General features: G+C 40.1%; 1 protein-coding gene and 1 pseudogene across 1 annotated transcript in view; both read right to left on the reverse strand.

Moving 5' to 3' along the window:
* SPTLC2 (serine palmitoyltransferase long chain base subunit 2) overlaps positions 1–22,537 on the reverse strand; it is a 96,856-nt gene that overhangs the window by 19,225 nt on the left and 55,094 nt on the right. The window lies entirely within an intron of this gene.
* LOC123798849 (ubiquitin carboxyl-terminal hydrolase isozyme L5 pseudogene) lies at positions 1,668–7,773 on the reverse strand (annotated as a pseudogene).

Raw genomic sequence — 22,537 nt, forward strand, 5'->3', positions numbered from 1 at the left:
CAGTGGTTTTTCTCTTGAAAAGTATTTTTTAAAAAACAGAATGCAGACATTCTGTGTTTACTTTGTGTATGTTAAGCATGTGTTGCCACTGAAATCTACAATGAGGTTTTATCTCAAAGATCTCTTAAACAAGTGTTTCTATAATATCAGGTAAATGAGATCACATGCAAACTATGTTTTCAAAGGCTATTCCCATGGTCCTTATGGAAACTCTTAGTACTGTTCCCTTCAAGGCATAGAAAGTACGTAGTATAGTGAGCTCGGTGCCAGGCTCAGTAAATTCTTCCCTTTCCTTTCTGTTTCAACCACTCTCTCTCTAAATATTACCATGTCAGCTACCGTCCAGCCTTATCTCCTGATAAGATACTACTTTATATAGTCTACCATCAACAAATGGAGGAGTATGTTGATTCATATTAATCTAAATTAACTTGGCATTCTCTTATACTAGTGGTGCTACATCTGAATCCAGTGTTAGGACAACAGCTCAATCTCCTGCTAGCCTGGAAGTATTGGGGCTGAGGTGAAGAGGGATTCAGGTCTGCCTTAACTATTGCTTTCACAGCAGTTCCGAGAACTGTCAATTACTTGCATGGTAGAAGATCTCGGATGAAAAATCACAATGACACTTTCAAGAGAGACAGGTACACCGAGGCTGAGAATTAAAATTCCTCTCATGTTCAATACTTAAATCACAGCATCGTTCCTACATGAGTAATTTCTGAGAGGAAGAACAGACTCAGTAGGGTTGCCCTCCTTTCCCTTTTAGAAACAGGCAAGTTTAAGAGTTATTTCGCAGCTGAGGAAACTAAACCCAGGCAGGCTAAGTAACTCCAATGGAGGAACCACGATTTGAACTCCCTGGTTCTTCTCTTTTTCTTTTCTTTTCTTTTTCTTTCTTTCTTTTTTTAGATTTATTTATTTATTTTAGAGGGGCAGGGAGGAGCAGAGGGAGAGGGGGAGAGAGTCTTAGGCAGACCCTGCTGAGCGCGGAGCCCCACGCAGGGCTCGATCTCTTGACCCTGAGATCACGACCTGAGCTGAAACTCAAGAGTCGCAGGCTTCACTGAGTTGACAGAGCCACCAAGGTGCCCCACCAGTTCTTCTTGTTTCTAAGACTGTGCCCTTAACCACTCATTGTTCACTGATCCACTCTAGCTGCTGTAGTAAGTAGGTCTGAAAAGGGAATGGTAGTTAACAGGAATGAAAAAGGAGAACTGAACAGCTGAAGTCACTGACAGTACCTGTTGGAACACCCCCTGGAGACTTACCTGCCTCTTAGGATCTTTCACTAATTTTGCCTCCACCACCCCAGCCCAGGAGGCCACTCGGCTCCTGGATTCTTGGGCCCTGTCCATCTGCTCCTAGGGAAAGTGGTGGGGCCCGGAGACTTCCTTTCCTCCTGTATCCTCCTTCATAACAGCACTCCAACTGGTCTTAAGGGTTAAACTGCTTCAAGCTTATGCATTCTTTGCTTCCTGACCCAGGTCCCTTGATCTGTAGTAGACCTGACTTGAGCCCCAAGTTGGGCTCTGCACTCAGTGAGGCGTCTACCTAAAACTCTCTCCCTCTGCCCTCCCTACACTCTCTCTCTCAAAAATAAATAAATCATAAAAAAAAAAAAAGAAATCACTGTCTAATCCCATAGTCATAAGGATTTACATCGCTTTCTTTTCTTTTTTTTTTTTTTAAAGATTTTATTTATTTATTCGACAGAGATAGAGACAGCCAGCGAGAGAGGGAACACAAGCAGGGGGAGTGGGAGAGGAAGAAGCAGGCTCATAGCGGAGGAGCCTGATGTGGGGCTCGATCCCAGAATGCTGAGATCACGCCCTGAGCCGAAGGCAGACACTTAACCGCTGTGCCACCCAGGCGCCCCTACATCGCTTTCTTATAACAGTTTTATAAAATTTAGCTTTTACAGTTAGGCCTTTGATCCATTTTGACTTATTTTTGTATACAGTGGGAGGTAGGGGTCCAACTTCATTTTTTTGCATGTGCATATGCAGTTGTCTCAGAATCATCCACTAAAAGAGACTATTCTTTCCCCACTGGGCTGTCTTGTTGAATACCAACTAATCATATTTAAAAGTTGACTTCTGGGGACACCTGGGTGGCTCCGTTGTTAAGCATTTGCCTTTGGCTCAGGATATGATCCTGGAGTCCTGGGATCGAGCCCCACATTGGGCTCCTCCACTGGGAGCCTGCTTCTTCCTCTCCCACTCCCCCTGCCTGTGTTCCCTCTCTCGCCGGCTGTCTCCGTGTCAAATAAATAAATAAAATCTTTTTTAAAATAAATAAATAAATAAATAAATAAATAAATAAATAAATAAATAAATAAAAGTTGACTTCTGGAATCTCAGTTGTATATCTTTTTAAATTTATTTTAGAGAGAGTGAGCAAGCAGGAGAAGGGACAGAGGGAGAGAGAGGATCCTCAAGCAGACTCCCCACTGAGTACAGAGCCTGACGCAGGGCTCGATCCCAGGACCCCAAGATCATGACCTGAGCTGAAATCAAAAGTCAGCTGCTCAAGTGACTGAGCCATCCTGGTGCCCCTGGACTCTCAGTTGTATTTCTTGGTCTATGTATTTATACTTGACTACAGCTTTGGGACGAAAGACTCCTCTAACTTTGTTCTTTCTCAAGTTTGACTATTACAGGTCTCTTGCATTTCCATATGAATATTAGGATTCGCTTGCCAATTTCTACAAAAAAGGCAGCAGGGATTTTGACAGGGATATTGCTGAATCTATAGATCAACTTGGGAAGTACTGTCATCTTAACAATACTAAGTCCTCCAACCTGTGAGCACAGATATCTTTCCACTTGCTTAGGTCTTCTTCCTGCCTTTTTAATACATTTTTTTCTTGGGTAGAATGTAGTAAATATTGTCAAAATATTGAGTTGGGTTGAGAAGGCAAGGCAAAAGAAGAAATGAATAAACACATTTAATATAAAATGATACAGTTCCTAATTTGAGTAAGAATAAATAACGTTTCTTCTTTTCTCCACTTCCATCTCTAATCCCCCCTGGAAATGTGTTTTTAAATGTATTAAAATGTGTTGGAAAGGTTATACTGAGTGTTGACAAGAATATGGAACTCTCAAGATGCTGCTAGTGAGACTGTGAACTGGGACGCTGTAATAATGGCAATATATGCTGAACCTGAGCATACGTCTATTCTGCAACCTGGCAAGTCCATTCTTAGGTACAAACACCCCCACAGAATTGTGTACCAAAAGACACAAACAAGAGTGCCACTCTTACTAACTGCCCAGATCAGGAAACAACCAAAATGTCCATCAGCACAATGAATAACTAGTAATAATTCTAACAATATTTATTGTTTGATACTAGGCAGCAACGCAGATGAACTATATTGTTCCACCCAAACATGAAGATAAATCTCAAAATACATAATGATGAATAACATATACCAGCTTCAAAAGAGTGGTTATATGTATTGTATGTATGATTCCATTTATATGAAGTTCAAGAACAGGCAAAACTAATATACAGTGATAGAAGTCAAAATAGTGTCAAAATTATCTCTAGCAAGGAGGAATGGAGACTGGGAAGAGGCACAAGATAGCCTTCTGGGAAACTGGAAATGTTCTGTCTTGTGATCTGGGTGGTGGTTAGACAGGTGTCTATTCACTGAACTGTATGCCTAAGATTTGTGCATGTTATTGTATGAATGTTAATACTTAGATAAAAGTAAAAATAAACATTCAAATACTTGGAAAATCAAATGAAGTTTAAAAAAAAATGAAATGAGATTACATTTCTGATCCCTCAATTTATAATCTTAAATATATCTAACTACTATTTAATAATCACCCTTTAAAAAAAAATCACCCTTTTACTTAAAAAACAAAATCAAACAGAACCATCTAGATATTACGGGGTGGTCTCAGGCATTCTCCTGCCAGCCTTTGTTATTTAAGACAAACCTGGAAAAATATTGAAATTTTTGGTGTTGGGTGTTCCAGGAATTTCTAAGACAGAGGAAGTGTTATGAAAACAGTACTTACTGAGTTAAAGCCCTTGCCTGGAGGCAGGAAATAAAAGCATAAAGGGGCTGGCCCTTCCTTTCTTTCCTCCTTTCTCTCTTTAAATGATCATATGAATAAAGGCACAAATCAGACAATATCAGCCATAAAAATATTTTCCACCTGTGCATCTGCTTTCATTCTCAAAAAGCCATTTTCCCCTAGATGTTTTAGTATTAGGTTTTTCTTCCACATACTTTGCAAGAGGGAGAAACTGAGGAAAGGCTGGCACAAAGTATTGCTAACAAGCCTGGTTCCCACTGCTTACTGGTTCCCGCTGCCTCTTAGGAGAGCTACGGGCCTTGTAATTGGAATTATCAGCGTGTGATGGGGCACAGAACTACTCAGCAGAGAACAAGTTAAAATGATGCTACTGTAAAGACTGCAGCAGGAACAAGGGTTTGCCGGAGAGGTCAATCTGGGATTAAAAAAGCTTAAATGTCTGCGGGTGAGCATATTACCATCAACGCACAAAAAAACAGGTTCTCTTGAGACTGTGCTTTCTAAGACAGACTCAAATCTGAAAATCTGACCATCAAATACGGTAATGTTGGCAAAATATTAATTTCTTAGGACTAATGCTTTTGAAAATCAGAAGAAAAGGATGGGTTCTTCTGGAAAGTAAAGGTTTGACTTCCATTTTAAAAGGGGTAAAGCTGAGCAGAGGGAGTAGATTCAGACAGACAATTTAGGGAAGGCTGGACTTGTCCCAGGACTTAAGATATTCCCGAACTAAATAAACCCTAGGTAAACAGAACATTCCTTACATGTGCAAGCATATCCTTTAATAGGGAGAATTACTGGGATTCCTGACTCCACTTAATCAGGAAATCAGAGTTCTAAAAATAACTTTTACTTCTTCCAAGAAAGAGGAAGTGGGTTGGCAAGTGAACATTTAGATTTGATAACCAGCAGTAATAAAAAATATTCTTAAGTCTCTGGGGTTTTCAGCAGTCTGAAGGAAAACAACTGAATGTTGAATCCCCATTAAAACTGCTACTTATTTTTTTTTTAATATGTACATCTACAAAAGTCTGAATAGAACACGTAAGTTTGTTTCACACCATATTACTTACTCCATGTAAATGATGAACTATTTCATCTAAATTCACCAAGTAAGAGTTAAAATTAACTGTGCATATAAGTAGTTGTGAATATACTTTAGGATTTTTTTTTTAAGTCTACTAAAATAAAATTGGGATGTTTATTACTTTTTCTACTGGCAGCAGTGAAAATCACTAAAAACTATACTTGCGTCTTTCAAATGAGCTGCATTAAAACCATACTTCCTCAAGATAAAGCTCAGTTTCAAAATCCTCAAAATGTTTAGATATCAAAGACAAATACGGATTTTTTTTTCCATTAATGATGAGGAGAAACACAGATCCAGTTTAATCAAGATCTGACATTTATAAAATTTAAGCATGTAACTGAGCTAAAAGATCGAGAGATTAATTGTAACAATTACAGGTAGAGAATATCATCTGTGCCATTTCTAAGTTCATTATGATAGTACACATTCAGGGAACCAACAGAAGTTCTCAGATCCAATGTCAAATAATGGAACTGGACAGCACTTTTTTTTTTTTTAAGATTTTATTTTTTTATTTGACAGAGCGTGAGCCAGCACGAGCAGGGGTAAGGGCAGAGGAAGAGGGAGAAGCAGACTTCCCGCTGAGCAGGGAGCCCCCAGAGGGGTTGGATTCCAGGACCCTGGGATTACACAGGAGCCAAAGGCAGCCACTTAACGGACTGAGCCACCCAAGTGCCCCAGACCAACACTCTGAACATCACTTTTATTGAATATGCAGTTCACGCACATGATGCAGGTATGGAAAGAATCCATGCATCAAAGACAAGACAGACTGGTACTATTGCCAAACGTGCAGAGTCAATTAGGATGCTGCTCAAAGTTTTGTTTTGTTTTGTTTTGTTTTTTTAAGATCTTATTTATTTGAGAAGGGGTAGGGGCAGAGGGAGAGAGAAGCAGGCTGTCCACTGAGCAGGGAGCCCAATGTGGGGCTCGATCCCAGGGTCTGGGATCATGACCTGAGCCGAAGGCAGACGCTTAACCGACTGAGCCACCCAGGCGCCCCTCTAAGTTCTTTACACTTAATGGTTTCCATGACATAAATGCAGAAGCAGAAATGCATCTTCTTGGTTTCCTGTGCTTTCTTGGCCTTCTGTTTTCCTTTTGCCTCTTCTGCTCGTGGTGCTAACTGCTGGTGTTCTGCTGGAGTCTTTAATGATTCCATAATGGAAGGCAGATAATTATGCTTCCTTCTGATATTTTCAAATCTTTTTAGTTTCTGTATTTCTTCTTCAATAAGCATCTGATTTTTGGTAACCTCTAACTGAATAGCATTTAACATATTATTACCCTTATCTGTATCCATGGGTTCCTCAGCAAGTTGTCTTTGTAACTCTGCTATCTTCTCTTCATACATCATTTTTCTATCAGACACAACGGCCTTTAAGTTAAACTGAATCTCACTGTCACTGTACTTTGGTATCTTTTTTTTCTATGACTGGCCTCACGGTGCTGATCCAGTCATCCTGATCGCATGCACAGAAAGCAATCGGTCCTTCTCTTAATCCACCTAATTCATACAATCTTCCGTTTATAGAAATATAACTGACGAAGTGAAAAGCATCTTCTTCTTTTGCTGATGTCTTTGCAGCAAATTCAAACATCTGCTGTCTGGCAAAACTGTTGTGTACGTGTCGAATCACATCTGATCTGCTGAGTGCCAAACCTTTTCATAGCTGCATCAAAACTTTGTGAAAATTCTTTAAACTCTGATAATGTCTCTCCTAAATGACATCTTGATGGGTACAGTTCAATAACACACTTACTATGGCTTGAGTAGCACAAGCATTATTAATTAACTGCTTGGCAAAAAATATGTCAAGTCTGGAGTCCTGAACTACAGAGCCTGCTGGTTCTTCTCCTGGCTGCCACTTGAAAAGAAAAATTAACCCATCAACTGGCTTTAATGTTTCAAAATTCTCAGGCTCTAAACTCCGTATTTCTTCTACTTGGGCTCCTTGGCAACCAAATCCTTTGAGTTCAGTGAAGACCCTGGGGTCGCCTGCTACCTCAGGCTCTGCCCACCTCTCACCACCCCCGCCCCCACCAACTGCCACAGGCCACTGATCTCAGTGATCCCAGCTAACCTGCCGCTGAGCTCATCAGCCCCTCCTCATCCTGCCTACTTCCCCCCCCCACCCCCCGACAGCCTGCTTCAGGATTTCTTAAAGAAATAAAAGGTGGACACCTAAAGAAGTTGAATTTGGGGACTACTAACATTTTTTGAAGCCTTATCTAACTTTAAGACATAAAACTGCTAAAAAAACAAATCTAGTACATGAAAAGAAAGAATAAAGATTTCATTTATTTTAGCACAGAAACACAGGAGATAGAAAAGTAGCATCACGGTCTTTACACCAAAGACAAAAATCTCACCAGAAGACGACTACACAGAAAGGGAAGAATGTATTATGTGCTAGGCAAACAGACATTAAACAAATATGTCCTGTGCATCCGTCCACCCGGTGTGTGCCAGACATCCAGGCCCTGGATATACTGAATGGACTAAGAGGCAAAACTGCCTGCAAGGAGCATGCATTCGGATGTGGGAGATGGACAACAAAAAGTAAGTACCTCACTCAAGTGAGGTTTGAGAGCTGAGCTGGATGAGCCAAACACTATCTCCATGAAGTGCCAAGGCCCAGAAGCAAAAGCACCCCTGGCATTTTCTAGAGCAGAGTGAACCAGCATGGTTGGAACTGAGCCAGTCAAGGGGGTGTGCGATACAGAACGTCCATAGGGGCCAGATCACAAGGGACTCGTAGTCTTCACTGTACGAAAGGCTCTGACTCAGACTCTGACTTTGAGGAGTGTCCCGGGAGAGTTCTTAAAAAGAAGATTGATAAGATCTCCTATGTTTCCACAGGATCACCCTGAGCGCTGCTTTTAAACAGAGGTGAGGAGAGAAGCAGAGAGGGGATGGGAGAAGACTGTGGCTCCGACTAGGGTGGCAGCATAGGTATGAAAAGTGAATGGGGGACATATTTTGAAGGTAGACAGAAGTGTTACAAATCGTTAAAGTGCAGAGTAGATACAGAATAAAGAATGAATGAATGAATGAATCTTGGGTAAGAAGGAGACCAGTGTGGACTGGAGTGCTCAGGAAAGGCATCCAAGAGTCACCACATTGCACTGGAACTCTCTGCATGGAGGTCTCCTATTCCTAATTTTCAGCATTGTTTATTTATCTTAATTCTTCCGGATCATTTTTTCTCTACTGATCCCTCTATGACTGACTATTAAATACGTGTGAAAGTAGACAGACTCTAGTCTGTCACAGTGGGGATACAGAGTAGGAGACAGGTTCAAAGATATTAGGGAGGCACAATCTACAGGCTCTCGTGATTAAATATATGGAATGGAGAAACAAAGAAAATATAATAGTGATTTCTTGTTTGGACAACTTCATAAATAGTGATGCCATTATCTGAGGGAACACAAAAGAAAAAGCACATTTTAGGGGAAACGGAAAAGGCTAAAAACTTCAGAGAAACAAAACTCAATTTGGGAAGAGCAAGTATTTTTAAAGTCTAAAAAGTTTAAAATCAAGTAGATCAAGACTACTCCTTCCAAACTTGGGCTGGCATATTAAAAGTTAATTACTATTTGGAACGATGAGAACATTCTGGAAATGGACAGTGGTAATGGTTGCACAACGCTGTAAAATGTACTTAATGCCAATGAATTGTAGACCTCAAATTTGTTAAAATGTTAACTTTTATGTTATGTATATTTTACCACAATGTTCACTCACTAAAGGTCAGGGTTTTTTTTTTAATAAAATATAATTCATTCTGGGGCGCCTGGGTGGCACAGCGGTTAAGTGTCTGCCTTCGGCTCAGGGCGTGATCCCGGCGTTATGGGACCGAGGCCCACATCAGGCTCTTCCGCTATGAGCCTGCTTCTTCCTCTCCCTCTCCCCCTGCTTGTGTTCCCTCTCTCGCTGGCTGTCTCTATCTCTGTCGAATAAATAAATAAAATCTTTAAAAAAAAAAAATAAATAAAATATAATTCATTCTATACAGTTCACCCATTTAAAATATGCAACTCAATGTTTTTTTTTTTTAATTTTGGGGGGCAAAAATTACTCTGTACGTCATTAATGTGCTCTTTTTATAAGTTTCTGTTTCTGTTCTTACACCTTTCATGTGTGGTCTCCTGTCCTCAAAATGAACTGCAAACTCTGAGGACAAATACAGTTCCCCCCTCCCCAGGACTTCCCCCAAGAATATACAAATATTCAACTTGGAATATTCTGAGAAAATGGATACCCTCTTTTATATGTTCAAACTAATTTGGATTCCATAGCAGAATTACCTATATTCAATTACACTAAGGCAAATAATAATATCTCATACACAAAAAGCATTCTGACATTTGAACCTGGACATCCAGGTTCAAATTCTGGCTCTACCACTTAGTAACTCTGTGACGTCGGGTAAGCAACTTGACCTCTCTGCTGCCGCATTTTATAAAAGAAGGAGAATTATGTCTAATTACTTGTTCTGAGAATTTATTTACAAACGTGAAGCAGTGCTCACTACACAGTAAACACAATAACATGTTCACTATCATTACTTCCCTCCATTCGTGTATTCTTTCCCTTAAAATTATGCCATTTATATCTTCCACAGCATTACACAATCTGACCCTCTAGCTTAGCTTTCAAAGATGAAATAAAGGATCCTCTTGTTTTCCCTCACTGTTTCTAGTTCTCCACTTTTTAATCCCTTATCATACTCTTCACACATAACACAGGACACAGCTGCCATTTCCAACATTTAAACACACAACACTACAATTTGTAAATACGTCTCATATATTACATCCTCTACCATACTATCGACTTTCCAAAGCTAGTTTTAGCCAGTGTTCCCTTATCTCTGCCATCACATCACCCATTAATTATCATCCAGATGAGGTAAATTACCCATGCATTTGAAGTATTCAAGATGGCAAGGAGATGTTCGTTTTCTGAAAACCACTCCTCACCATAACAGGGATGGAACCTGGTCTCTACCTGCACTAAACAGATTCTTTCCCCTAATTTGGAACAGGCATACAGAGTTGCGTGTACTGACATGTTGAAGCCTGAAAACATCGGACAGCCATTTTGAAGTAAGACATCAAAGCAGTAAAAGGAGTTCTGAGAAAGACAGGAACTAACAACTCCACTGTCTTTCTAAATTTCACTCCTGAGCTTTGGTTTGGCTCTTCGGCGGGGTACACCTCTGAGGTCAGACTATCTGGTTTTATGTTCTGGCTCCAGTATCCACTAGCTGTAAAGTTGTGGCTAGGTCACTTAACCTCTCTGAGCCCAGTTTCCTCATCTGCAAAATGGAATTGATTAATGACAATGATGATTTCACCCACTTTGTAAAGTTGTTTTAAGGATTAAGTCAAGTAATAATGGAAAGTGCTGAATAAAATGCCTTGTACATGGTGTTTAAAAAGTCATTATTTCAATTATTTTATGTTTATATATGTAAGAATTTATTATTTTTATTATTTTACCTATAATAATATTTTAAGGCCTTATTCTTCTTTCTTCAAATTGGAAAAAAGCCAGGAATAGATGAGTGTATATACTTTGTCTTCCAAGGAGGTACTAAAGATCTTGAGCAAAAAGAGAAAAAAAAGCAAGCCAACTAACTCTTCTAACTCTACAACCTAATCAGACACCAAAAAGGACAGAATAAAAATTAGTAAAATAAAACACAGAAGGGGTTAGGAGGTATTAAGAAATACTAGGAAAATGTTGCTTATTTTTAGAATTCAAAAAACTGAATGTTTTGCCTTAAGTTTTTGAAGGTACTATGTCATTTTTCATTTCTGGCACACGGTAAGTAGTCAAAAAGTGATTGCTGAGTGAATGAAATTTTATCGTGTTTTAAACTAATAAAACAAAAAAAAAAGCCAAAACCAAATAGAGGAGGTAGTAAGAAGTTCTCTCTGGATGTGTTAAAGATCAGGTATCAATTAAAGGAATAATATGCCTTAAAAAGACTAAAAGAGATAAAAATGTAACAGACACAGCTCTTATCTGCTAATAAAATTAACAACATCTTCTCAATTAACTGTGCAGATGCAGGAAGAGTGAGGTACAGTAGCAGTGGTGCTCAGATAACCAAGAAAGTCTCCATTTGAATTTGAAATATACTTTATATTTTATTTTTTAATTTTTTAAAGATTTTTATTTATTTGAGAGAGAGAGAGAGAGAGAGCATGAGCCATGAGGAGTGGAGAGGGGCAAAGGGAGAAGCAGACCCCCCAGTGAGCAGGGGGCCTGCCGTGGGGCTCTTTCCCAGGACCCCGAGATCATGACCTGAGCCGAAGGCAGATGCTTAACTGACTGAGCCACCCAGGCGCCCCTGAAATATATTTTGGTATCTTAAAAGCAGACTTACCTTATTGCTAACATTAAATTTTGGCGTTAAGTCCACATACGGCAGTTCCGCCAAGAGGGGAAAAGACTAACACATATTTAGGGGAAATGACACACGTTTGGTTGAAGAGGTGGATTAGAATGACAAATGTGCATAATCTGTTTGCAGAACTAAAAATACATGAAACATGCAAAATCCAAGAATAAGCAAAAATTAACTAAGCAGGTCTGTTTGCAATCATTTTAAATATACAGAACTAACAAGTTCAACCCAAAGCAGCACCTTCATCTGTCAAAAGTAACTTTTCCCAGGCAATGCCTTATCATGGCCTATTTTCATTTCAATTACTGTTTTGAGCTTAGAAATGCAAAAAATCTAGGTATAGAGACTGTGTGATCTGGACATAACATAACCCCTAAGCAAATGTGTTCCAGCATAATCCCATGGAGGAGATGTACTTTCAGACAGGTACAGAGGAGACTGCTTCTCCTCTGCAATATGGCAGGTTTCTGGCAATTCCACTGCTTCTTCTACTATCCTCACGATCACTGGTCAATACTCCCAGGCTGCAGTGACAACTGTGATGCTTTACACAGTATCAAAGACCTTCACTAACTAATTCTATTTCTTGATGATCATTACTAGCTGAGTTCTCAACCACTGCCTTGAAGAAACCTCTGGAAGTCATGAAATGTGCATTTGAACAGCTGGCATAATTCATTCCTTACTTGTGTGATAGCCCTATCACTTGCACATTTGTTGGCCATTACATATACATCAAAACTGTCAGAACACAAACACAAAACAGAAAAAGACACCATCAATGCTCAAGTCAAGAGAAAGAGAAACAGCCTCTTGCCCAAGAGTTATCTGTGTTCTGCTGGGGCACAGGGCAATTCTCACTGGTCTAAAGCTGAGGAGGGCAATGGGCTAGACTCAACTCTCACCAACTCTTAAACTATGCGGAGGAATTAACACGAACAGTAACAGAATGGCTTATTTTGTTTCATTTTTTTAATACTTCAGAGAGAATTAACATTGTAATACATTAGCCTTATATGGGGTGCTATCAGATGAAGGTCTGCACACGGAATGCTGGAACAATATGGAACACTTCACTTACCATGATGACAAGATTCTGACATTCAAGCCAACTTGGTTATGATCACATGGCATTATTAGTGTCCCCATTTACAGAGAATTCACAAGCTGACAGCCCTGTCACAATGTGATTTCCTTCTCTTTTGTTATTCTTAAGCACTATTAAACACAGCGGGTAGGGCAGGTATCCTAGTAGGACTCATCCGGTTTTTTTCCTGCCAAAATTACGGAGTCTAACAACCCTAGAACAAAACTGTCCCCAGTAACTGCTAAAAAGTTCGTAAGTATTCTCATTTTCTTCCCTCCCATAACTACCAGTCAAACTCTTCTAATCAAGTGGTGTTACTTATATATGCTACTGCTAAAAAGGAATAACAGTAATAAATCTGCGGACTATATGCCAAACAATCAACATGGGTTGTAATCGCAGGTACTGTACTTTTTGTGACATATCTGTAATATTTGGGTGTTGAAAATAAGCATGTATTAGTTTTATAAACCAAACAAAGAATGAATGAATAGATGAATACATTTAAATTGGTATGAAAAATCCTGCATTTGGGATCTTTCAGACTGATCCCTGAGCTGCATATATCCATTCATGTTATTGATGAGCTACTTTCTAGCAAATTGCCCCGGGTATAAACTTCATCAACGGTACCAACTAAAAATCAACTAACAAATAGAAACTAAAATATAAGGTTAACTAACTTAATAATATAAAAACTGTTTACATTGAAGAGCACCAGAGTTTAGAACCCAAAGCTGGTCTTCACAGCCAAGTACAATATGGAGGAGGAAAAAACTGACAGGCCTAGAACACAGTTTATTCACTTCTACTGAACCTGGAAAACTTCTGGCAAATTTTAGTATTCAAAAAAGTGGACTAATCCACTGAGAACGCTGTGATGGCTAGTTTTATGTGTCAACTTGACTGGGCCACAGCGACCAGATAGTGAGGACGTGTGGGATGAGATTAACATTTGACTTGGTAGACTGAGTAAAACTGAGTAAACATTGTCCTCCGCGGGCACCTGAGCGGCACAGTTGGTTAAGCATCCGACTCTTGGGGTTTCAACTCAGGTTGTGATCTAGGGTTGTGAGATTTGAGCCCCGAGTCAGGCTCTGCGCTCAGTGCAGGATCTGCTTAAGACCCTCTCTTCCTATGCCCTCCTCCCCCGATCTCTCTAAAATACATAAATAAATAAATCTTAAAAAAAAAAAAAGAAAAAAAGGATTGTCCTCCCTAGTGTGTGTGGGCTTCATCCAATTGTTTGAAGGCCTCAAAAGAACAAATGGTCCCTTCCAAATAAGAAGGAATTCCTCCTGCCTGTCATGCTGGCACATTAGGTTTTTTTCTGCCTTCAGACTTGAACTGACCCAGCTCTTCCTGGGTCCCAAGACGAATGGCATTTAGACTAGAATTATGTCAGCTCTTTGGGTCTCCAGCTTGCCAAATGCAGATCTTGAGACTTGTAAGCCTCCTTAACTATGTGAGCCAATTTCTTATAATATCTCTTTTCCACTCTCCTTCTTCCTCTCTATAAAAACACCAAATAGGAAAAGTCCAGCAAATGCTTTATGATGATGACTGCAACTCTGATACCTCAGAAAGTTTAGGATGCTGTCCAAGAAATAGCCATCTATTCTTCTGACCAAGTTATCCCAAGCCCAATGGGACTCAGATGATACTTAATAGAACATTTTCTTGGAACAATGGCCACACTTTTACTTACACATTAAAAATAATCTCTAACTGCTGTTAAAGCCAGTTAGTTAACCCACTATTAATGTTTGAAGAATAAGCACAGAATTAGAGGGCTAACCCATATAATTACTGTACTTCATTTAAACAGTTTTGGTTATAAAGAAGAGATAAGAACCCCCTTCCCATACCGAACACACAAAACGGCTACGTACTTCCTTTACGCTTCATCAATGGCAAAAAATAGCACTCTAGGTCTCCAGGGAAGACCCCACCCTGCCACTGATGGGGTGTTGTTTAGGAATCACTGAATGGTACACATTACTCAAATCATATACAGCAGCAAGTATCTTAGACCAAAAATCTTGTAGCCATACACTCTGTACATTCCTCCAAGAACAGGGTATGCTAAATAATTAAAAACTGAATAAGTGCAGTAAAGGTAAAGATCCATTAATGGAGAAAAGAAAACCTTTCTACGAGTAGAGGCAAACACTTGGTACTTATTAAAAATTTGGTAACTTTTGCTTATCTTATGAATCTTATAAGTACATAAGTACCAAAGTTGATTACCATGCCAACAGAAATATACTGATAATTAACAAGGTTAAACCATGAAGTAACTTCCACTCCATATTATTATTTTTATTTTTTCACATTTAGATGATACCTTAGTGTAGAGGCTGGTCACCTTCTATGGACAGCTCTAAAGTGGGTGGAGAAGGCGGCAGACAACACTTTCCACTCCTCAGAGCACTTTCTAGATCAAAAAATTGTACATCTGCCACAAGTACCCAGTCAGGATGTACTGGGAAGAGCAGGATCTCATAGCTTACTGGAAAGGAGAGAGAGGAGCAAAAGAATGCCTAAACACACAAATCAACCATCATTAAAGGTCCTCCTTTGTTCTTTAACTTCTACATAAACAGCTGCAGAATTTCAACCTGTAGATTAGAAATTAAGATCACTATACCTAAAAATATCTTCAAGTACTAAATAGGACTAGAGAAGGAAGTAAGGGCGGGAGAGAGAGGAGGGCATGGGATATAAAGAAAACATTAGCGAAGCTATTTCAACACACCACACCATGGAGGAATGTGAATTTATGAGTTCACGTTTTCACATGATTTCAGAGAAAGAAGGATAAAGTATCCTATCCAGAAATGTTACCTAAAACAAAAATAAAAGAAATATTAGCTAGAAGGCAGGGTAGACTGATTTGAATAACATGTTCCCCTTAAGTACCAACTAAATTGCACTAGAAAATCTTTGTTTTAAGGTCCTTAAGAGACCCAAGGAATAGGAAAATAAACGTACCTCCGACCCACTCTTCACAAGCTATTTTCGTGGTCCAGTGAACAGCCTTGTAAAAGGGATATTTATAAGGGACTTCCAGAAAGCGAGAGTTCTGTAACTTTGTTAAACACTGAAGCAAAATTGAGTAGAAGCTAGGTTCACCATCTCCTAGAAGCAGCCCCTATTTTGCTAGACTGGCAACAAATAAAGCGCTCAGCTCAGGCAATTGTCAAGCTAATGAACATCAAAGCAGACAGCCTGTCTCTCCCTCCCCTAGGGACACTGTTCCAAAGCCGACTTCGGTGCTTTGTCTCCTTACAAGAACTTGGCCAAGTATCTGACTCTACTCTCCCATATTACTACTGCTATTTCTCTCATCTGCAACTAGAGCCGTTTTTGCTAACAAGACGCACTAAACAGTAAGTGACCCTCTCAAGCACTGTTTATCACCCTCTCGCTAGTCGTAGCTTAATCCTTTAATTAGTTTCAGTGTCCAAAAACTAGGATTTCCGGAGGACTGCCACAGGATGCACACCAAGCAGCAGGGGCCAAGGCTTAAAGTTGTTCAAGAGTTTCAAAGAATGGTTGCTACCGCACAGCCAGAAACAAGAGAACCCTAAACAAAGGAAGAAAGGAGGCCAAGTGCCTTCGAAAAATTAAGGAACTGAGTTTTACTTATTTTTTTAAAGACTTTATTTATTTGACAGCAAGAGTGAAAGAGAGAAAGAGCGCAAGAGAGAGCACGTGTGCATGAGCAGAGGGGAGGGGCAGAGGGAGAGGCAAAACCAGACTCTCTTCCAAGCAGGGAGCCGGAGGCACGGGGCTCCATCCCAGGGTCCTGGGATCACCACCTGAGCCGAAGGCAGGCGCTTAACCCACTGAGCCACCCAGGCGCCCCAAGGAACTGAGTTTTAAAGGGTGCTACCTCACTGTCAGGACAGAAAGTCTTCATTTGTCCAAAGACTATCCTACTGTCCTTTGGGGCTGGAACACACAACAAGCTGCTTTTAAAACAAACTACAGGGATGAGGAAATCTGTGTACTGCACTCAAGCACCCACCTTCAGATGAGGAGGGTCAGCAAATCAGGCAAGGGCTACTAAAGGCAAGGCCAGAATTAACCTGTAGTTGCAGCGGTGGAAGACAAGGCCATGATGTTTCACAGGCTAACCAGTATGGAACTTTTTAAAGTTTATAGCAGGCAAGACCATCTGTAGGTTATATACTAAAAAATTTGATTCTGAATTAATAGGCCATTAAAAAAAGTGAAACAAAAATAAATGCAATGAGACTTAAAGAGTTGATCGTGGGTCTCTGAATTCTTAGTTCTCTTCCTTCCTTCCTAACTGGTTTCTGACTTCTCCACCCATGCCACTGATCATTCTGCAAGGACCATCAGCTCTCTGGAAGAAAGCCTCAAGGCATCCAGATTTCAAAAAACGATGAAAACAGGCAACTCAGTTTTACCACCAAGCTCCTGTTCCACAAAGCAACATGTCCCTTATTTTCTTTCAAAAGAAAAAGACCCTATCTCTGGACTTTCAATTCTCTTCCCTTCCCAAGTTACCACTTCTCAGTAGAGCTGCTCTTGGTTCTCTTTGGTGTAAACAAGCTCAAACAAACAAACAAAAAGATAGCCCTTAAATCCCTTAAAAATTAGTTTGCATTTTTAACTGAGGTTTTCTTAAAAATGCACATTCTAGGACCTTGTCCACCAAGACTCCCTGGTTTGGTAGAGTGGACTAGAATCCTCATTTCTAACAAGCTCTTCAACAATGGTACTCAACCCTGGCTAAGATCTGGGGTGCTTTTCACTAACACCCTGCAGGGGCCTCACACCCCAGAAATTCAGGGTCTGCAAGGGGCCCTGACATCAGCAATATGACTAATTTTGAAGATTTCCTCTGTGTAAGCAAGGTCAGGAACCACCACACTAACTTTGCCTCTGATGCAACGTGGTCCATGGACAAAGTCTGAGAACAGAGGCTCACAAAAGTACACCTGAATGAGGTCCTTCTGAACCTCGCTCCACCACCAAATGAGATGGCAGGCAGAGTAAAGTATTTAGAGAATCAGAAAAACCACAGATGACTTTTTTTTTTTTTTTTTTTTTTTATCAATTCCTCTTCAGAAAGCTCTCAAATCTGGCAAGGCTTCAGAGGGTATCTGGTTCTTAGTTGAGAACAGAGTCCATATATCTTCTCACTTGTTTATACATATTAAGTATTCTTGTAGCAATAAATGGCAAAGTTGATGAAAAACTAGGGTCAAGTCTCCTAGACAAGGTCCTCCAAAATAATTCTGGGGGAAAAAAACACTCCTAATCATCTTAAGGTTTAGAAAGTTATTCTTCAAACAAAACAGAGCCTGGATTACAAGGTTCACAAATTACAAGTCATAAGAAGAACAGGTTGAAGTAATGGTCAGAAGTCTCAGCTAAACAGTAACTGAATAAATCAAATTGTGGGGGGAAAATCTTTAAAATAAATTTGATTACGAAATAAAACTAAGGTAATTCACCCACTTCAATCTTAAAAAACAAACAACTCTCGTCTTACAGTACTTTAATTAACAATTAGTTTCCTTATATCGTCTTACTAAATCTCCAAAATGAGGGACACCTAGTACAGGGCTCCTTTCCTGTCCTAGGGGAACAACCTCAAACTCCTTATTTACATTTTGTATTAAATACAATATTCTACTAAATGAACAAGTCTACATTTGTTCAAAGGTTAGCTCCCAGGCCTGCTGCCTGTGGGCATCTTAACAGCTAGCTTCAAACAAACTCTGAAACAAGACACAAAAGGAGAGACCGCTCTTGTGGTGAGAACTTTTATTAGCATTTGGATTTGGAAGAAAGAGATTGGGAGTGGAAGAAAAAGCAGAACCCCAACCCCACCCCCACCCCCAGCGCAACAGAAGCTCTTGAGTATTCTGAACAAATTTCTGAAGCAGAGATGGAGACTAAAAGTGTTATCAGAGGGAACAGATAGGTAAATGCCCCCACAGGGTTTTCATTTGTACGGCTGATTACTCACAACTAAATTTAGCTGTGTTTTGGAAAATGAGCAGACCAAAAATCAGAAAATTAGAAAGAGGTTATAAAGGTCTGTTTTAATAAAATGTTAAATATCATTAATGCAACTTCAGAAGAAGAGGATGGAGTTCCAGAAGGCACGTTCTTTCTATTCAGAGACAAGATATTGAGAAAATTTGAACCATCTGAGGCCGCAAATTTCTCCACCACTGATAAAGCGGTCATATTGCTTGCTGATTTTAGAAAGCTTAAGCCACTGGTTAAAAAGCGCTTTGGGCTAGATAATGACGAAGCTAATTTACAAAAGGAAAATCTTTCTTTTCCTTCTGGTAATTTACTAGAGTGGTAAGTTTCTATAGAAAAAATCCACTTAGAAAGATTGATAAGGAACGTAGTAAGATTAATAAGACCTGAGTTTGCTTCAAATAATGAGCTGGTTTTAAGGAAGTTTAAGAGTTTGGTGGGGGGAGCGTAGAGAAGGAGCTTTTCGGAGAAAAGACAGAAGGAGGAACCGGAGAAAGGGGGAAGCTGAACAAAGGAAGAATTTGCCTGTGCCTCTGAGCCGAGCCCTTCTCTGGAATCCTATCCTTACTACTAGACTGTACGTTTTTTCAAAGGTAGATGTATTGTTCAACCCTGCACTGCTCAACCCCAAACCCACCACAGGATAGAGAGTAGATGCTTGATAAATGTTTTATAAATGTGGAATTCAGTATTTTTTTAACAGCATCCTAGGCAGTCAGTTATAAAGTAATCTAGTCTGATTCTCGGTGTCAGATACACTGTTAAACTGTATGTAAGTAAGAAGAAAACTTTTTATTAGAAAACTTGATTTTTATTTACTGAATTTCCTTTTTTTCTTTTAAGATTTTATTTATTTATTTGACAGAGAGAGAGACAGCCAGCGAGACAGGGAACACAAGCAGGGGGAGTGGGAGAGAAAGAAGCAGGCTCCCAGCGTAGGAACCCGATGCGGGGCTCAATCCCAGAACACTGGGATCATGCCCTGAGCTGAAGGCAGACGCTTAACGACTGAGCCACCCAGGTGCCCCATATTTACATGAATTCCTAATAGTGAAATAAACAAACTAGGTAAAAGCAGATAAACAGTAATAAAGAAAAAAGTGGACCCAAACAGTCCTGGGCTCAGAAAGCACCGGACTCGGGAGAGGGGTGCCCAGGCTCAGCCCGTCCACCAAACAGAACAAGTGGATGGAAAAGCCGTCAGCCTCCTGCGGAGAAGCAGGAAATTATCCCTGTGCCCCCAACCCCCAAAGATTGTTTTCTTTAACAGTTCTGCCTTCTTAGCATGGGACTCTTGGAATTTTTTTTTTTTTTTTAAGTTTCTCAGTTCTCCTACATCAACTTTTGACAGTTCCTGGGATTCTCAAGATGATCATTTAACACTTCATTAACAAGTCTATTATAGGAATTAATTCAAATGAGCCAAAACTAATTTTAATTAAACCTCAATCTGCCCAAGGTATTCCTTTTTTCTCCTACACCAATAGGCACCTACATAGGCCCAGTTCTTTCAAATTAGTAAGTACAAGAAGTGCAGTTTTCTGGAAAATTACCTGTCATTTTTATTTTTTTTAAGATTTTATTTATTTATTTGACAGAGATAGAGACAGCCAGCAGAGAGGGAACACAAGCAGGGGGAGTGGGAGAGGAAGAAGCAGGCTCATAGCGGAGGAGCCTGATGTGGGGCTCGATCCCGCAACGCTGGGATCACGCCCTGAGCCGAAGGCAGACGCCCAACCGCTGTGCCACCCAGGCGCCCCTACCTGTCATTTTTAAAAAAGATTTTATTTATTTATTTGAGAGAGCCTGTGCACGTGAGCAGGAGGGAGGGGCAGAGGGAGAAGCAGACTCCTTGCTGAGCAGGCAGCCTGAGTATACAGGGCACCTCCATCCCAGGACCCTGGGATCATGACCTGAGCCAAAGGCAGATGCTTAACCAGCCCAGCCACCCAGGTGCCCCACTTGTCATCATTTTTAAATTTACCTAGTAAAATGCACCTATTTATTTTGTGCCATGATTTGGCCATTTGGTTTAACATTCATCTACTCAAGCAACATACTTTAAGAACCCACCCATTTTCTAACAGTTATGGATCATGTGTGCCTTCATTCATTCATTCAGCAAATTTATCAAAAGGCTACCGGATGTCAGACACTAAGCTGGGTGCTGTGCATGTTATTAATTACATCTTTGGCCACAAATAAAATACAGCCAATTACAGCTCTGGAAAATGGAAAAGCACAATTTTAGTTTCTTTGCTCAGACATATTTTGCCTTGACTCATGAACAGATCTTACAGCTAAATTTCCATTACTGGATGGATGGATGTGTGTGTGTGTGTGTGTGTGTGTGTGTAAGCTAGAATTTCAAATGTCTAGTGGAATTTGTCAGAATTTCCTTGGTGTCAGTTTTTCTGCTCTCCAGGCTGCTCTAAGTCCGTATGTCCACTCAATGAACAAGCACGCTGGCAGCACTTCCCATCCACTGTTCCCTCCTTTCGGTTCTGAGGTAAGATGCCTTTCAAGGTCTACTCATCAATCTAGTGGCATGTCCTTCTCTTCCTCAGGAAAAGGATAGGAACTGGAGGGAGAATGTGGGGAAGGCCGGGAGGAAGAAAAGGGGGTGCCTACAAAGTAGGGTTGGGGATGGATCTCAACTTCTCTTGCGTGCAGCAGCTTTCCTGAAGGCTCTACACTCTGCTCACCACAGAGCAACACATCTTCCCACAAAAAAAAAAAAAAAGAAAGAAAAAAAAAAAAGATTGATTGTTTCTTAACAATCAACCATGTAATATTTGTGTATATGTTTAAGCCTTACTTTCAATCATATTTTAAGCAAGATCTATTTCCATAGAAGTTATTCATGTAGTATGGAATCTGATAACAAAAGTCTTACTCATAAAAGTAACATACTCATATGGCAAAATAAAATTCCAGCAGTACAGAATATTAAATACAAAGTACGTAAGTCCCCCCTCCCCGCTTCCGCCAGCCACCTCCATTCCCATCCCAAGAAGCAGCGCCAGGTTCTCCTTCCGGCACTTTTGACAGCTAGCACTGCAGTGCTGCACACACTTACCCTCTGCTTCTCCTTCCGCAACCCTACATGGTGGTGTGGTCAGGCAGCTGTGCTCCTGCTACTTTCCATGTCCCTTCGACTAATCACCACCAAGCTTTGTCATATTATTTTTAATTCTAGTGGCCAGCCACCTTCATAAACCTAAAGAGGATTCCTTAACTTCAAACTGTGCTGATTTATAAACAAGATAGTAACGAATGACTCTCCACCAAGTACATGACAGAAACGGATACACTTCCATGCCCCTCACCCTCCTTTATCCCCTTTCCACACCTCCTGTCTGCACTGCTTACACTGTCAAGGTTTTTGTTATTTATATCTGGTTTATAGCCACTGCTAAACTTTACATGCTGTACCTGTAACTGACCCTACAAACTAGCAACTAATTAAAAGTAGTAATATCGTGATTATTTTACCCCACTTGTATTAAACAAAAGAAAGTCTTCCCGGTGTCAAAGCTAAGTGATTTCTCTTTTTTTAACCCCTAATAATTCAAGTCACATTTTAGTTTTGATTTCATCTTAAATGAAGATGAACTAGTTGTTCACCATTTCATAGCTCACCATATTATCATTACAAAACAACTATTTCTGATCCACTAACTCTGGCTTGGAAGGGAAAAAAGAGAAAAATCGTACTAAGCCCGTAACTGGAGAGAGAACAGCAGCCCCTGTGAAAACATACAGCGTCATAAATCCTACATTCTGACATGGGTCGTATCTTTGCTTAAAATAGAATAGATGTTAGTGGACAACTTTAAAACCG

The sequence above is a fragment of the Ursus americanus genome, chromosome 26, assembly GCF_024610735.1.
Source record: "Ursus americanus isolate L20-20 chromosome 26, mUrsAme1.1.p, whole genome shotgun sequence".
Lineage (NCBI taxonomy): Eukaryota > Metazoa > Chordata > Mammalia > Carnivora > Ursidae > Ursus > Ursus americanus.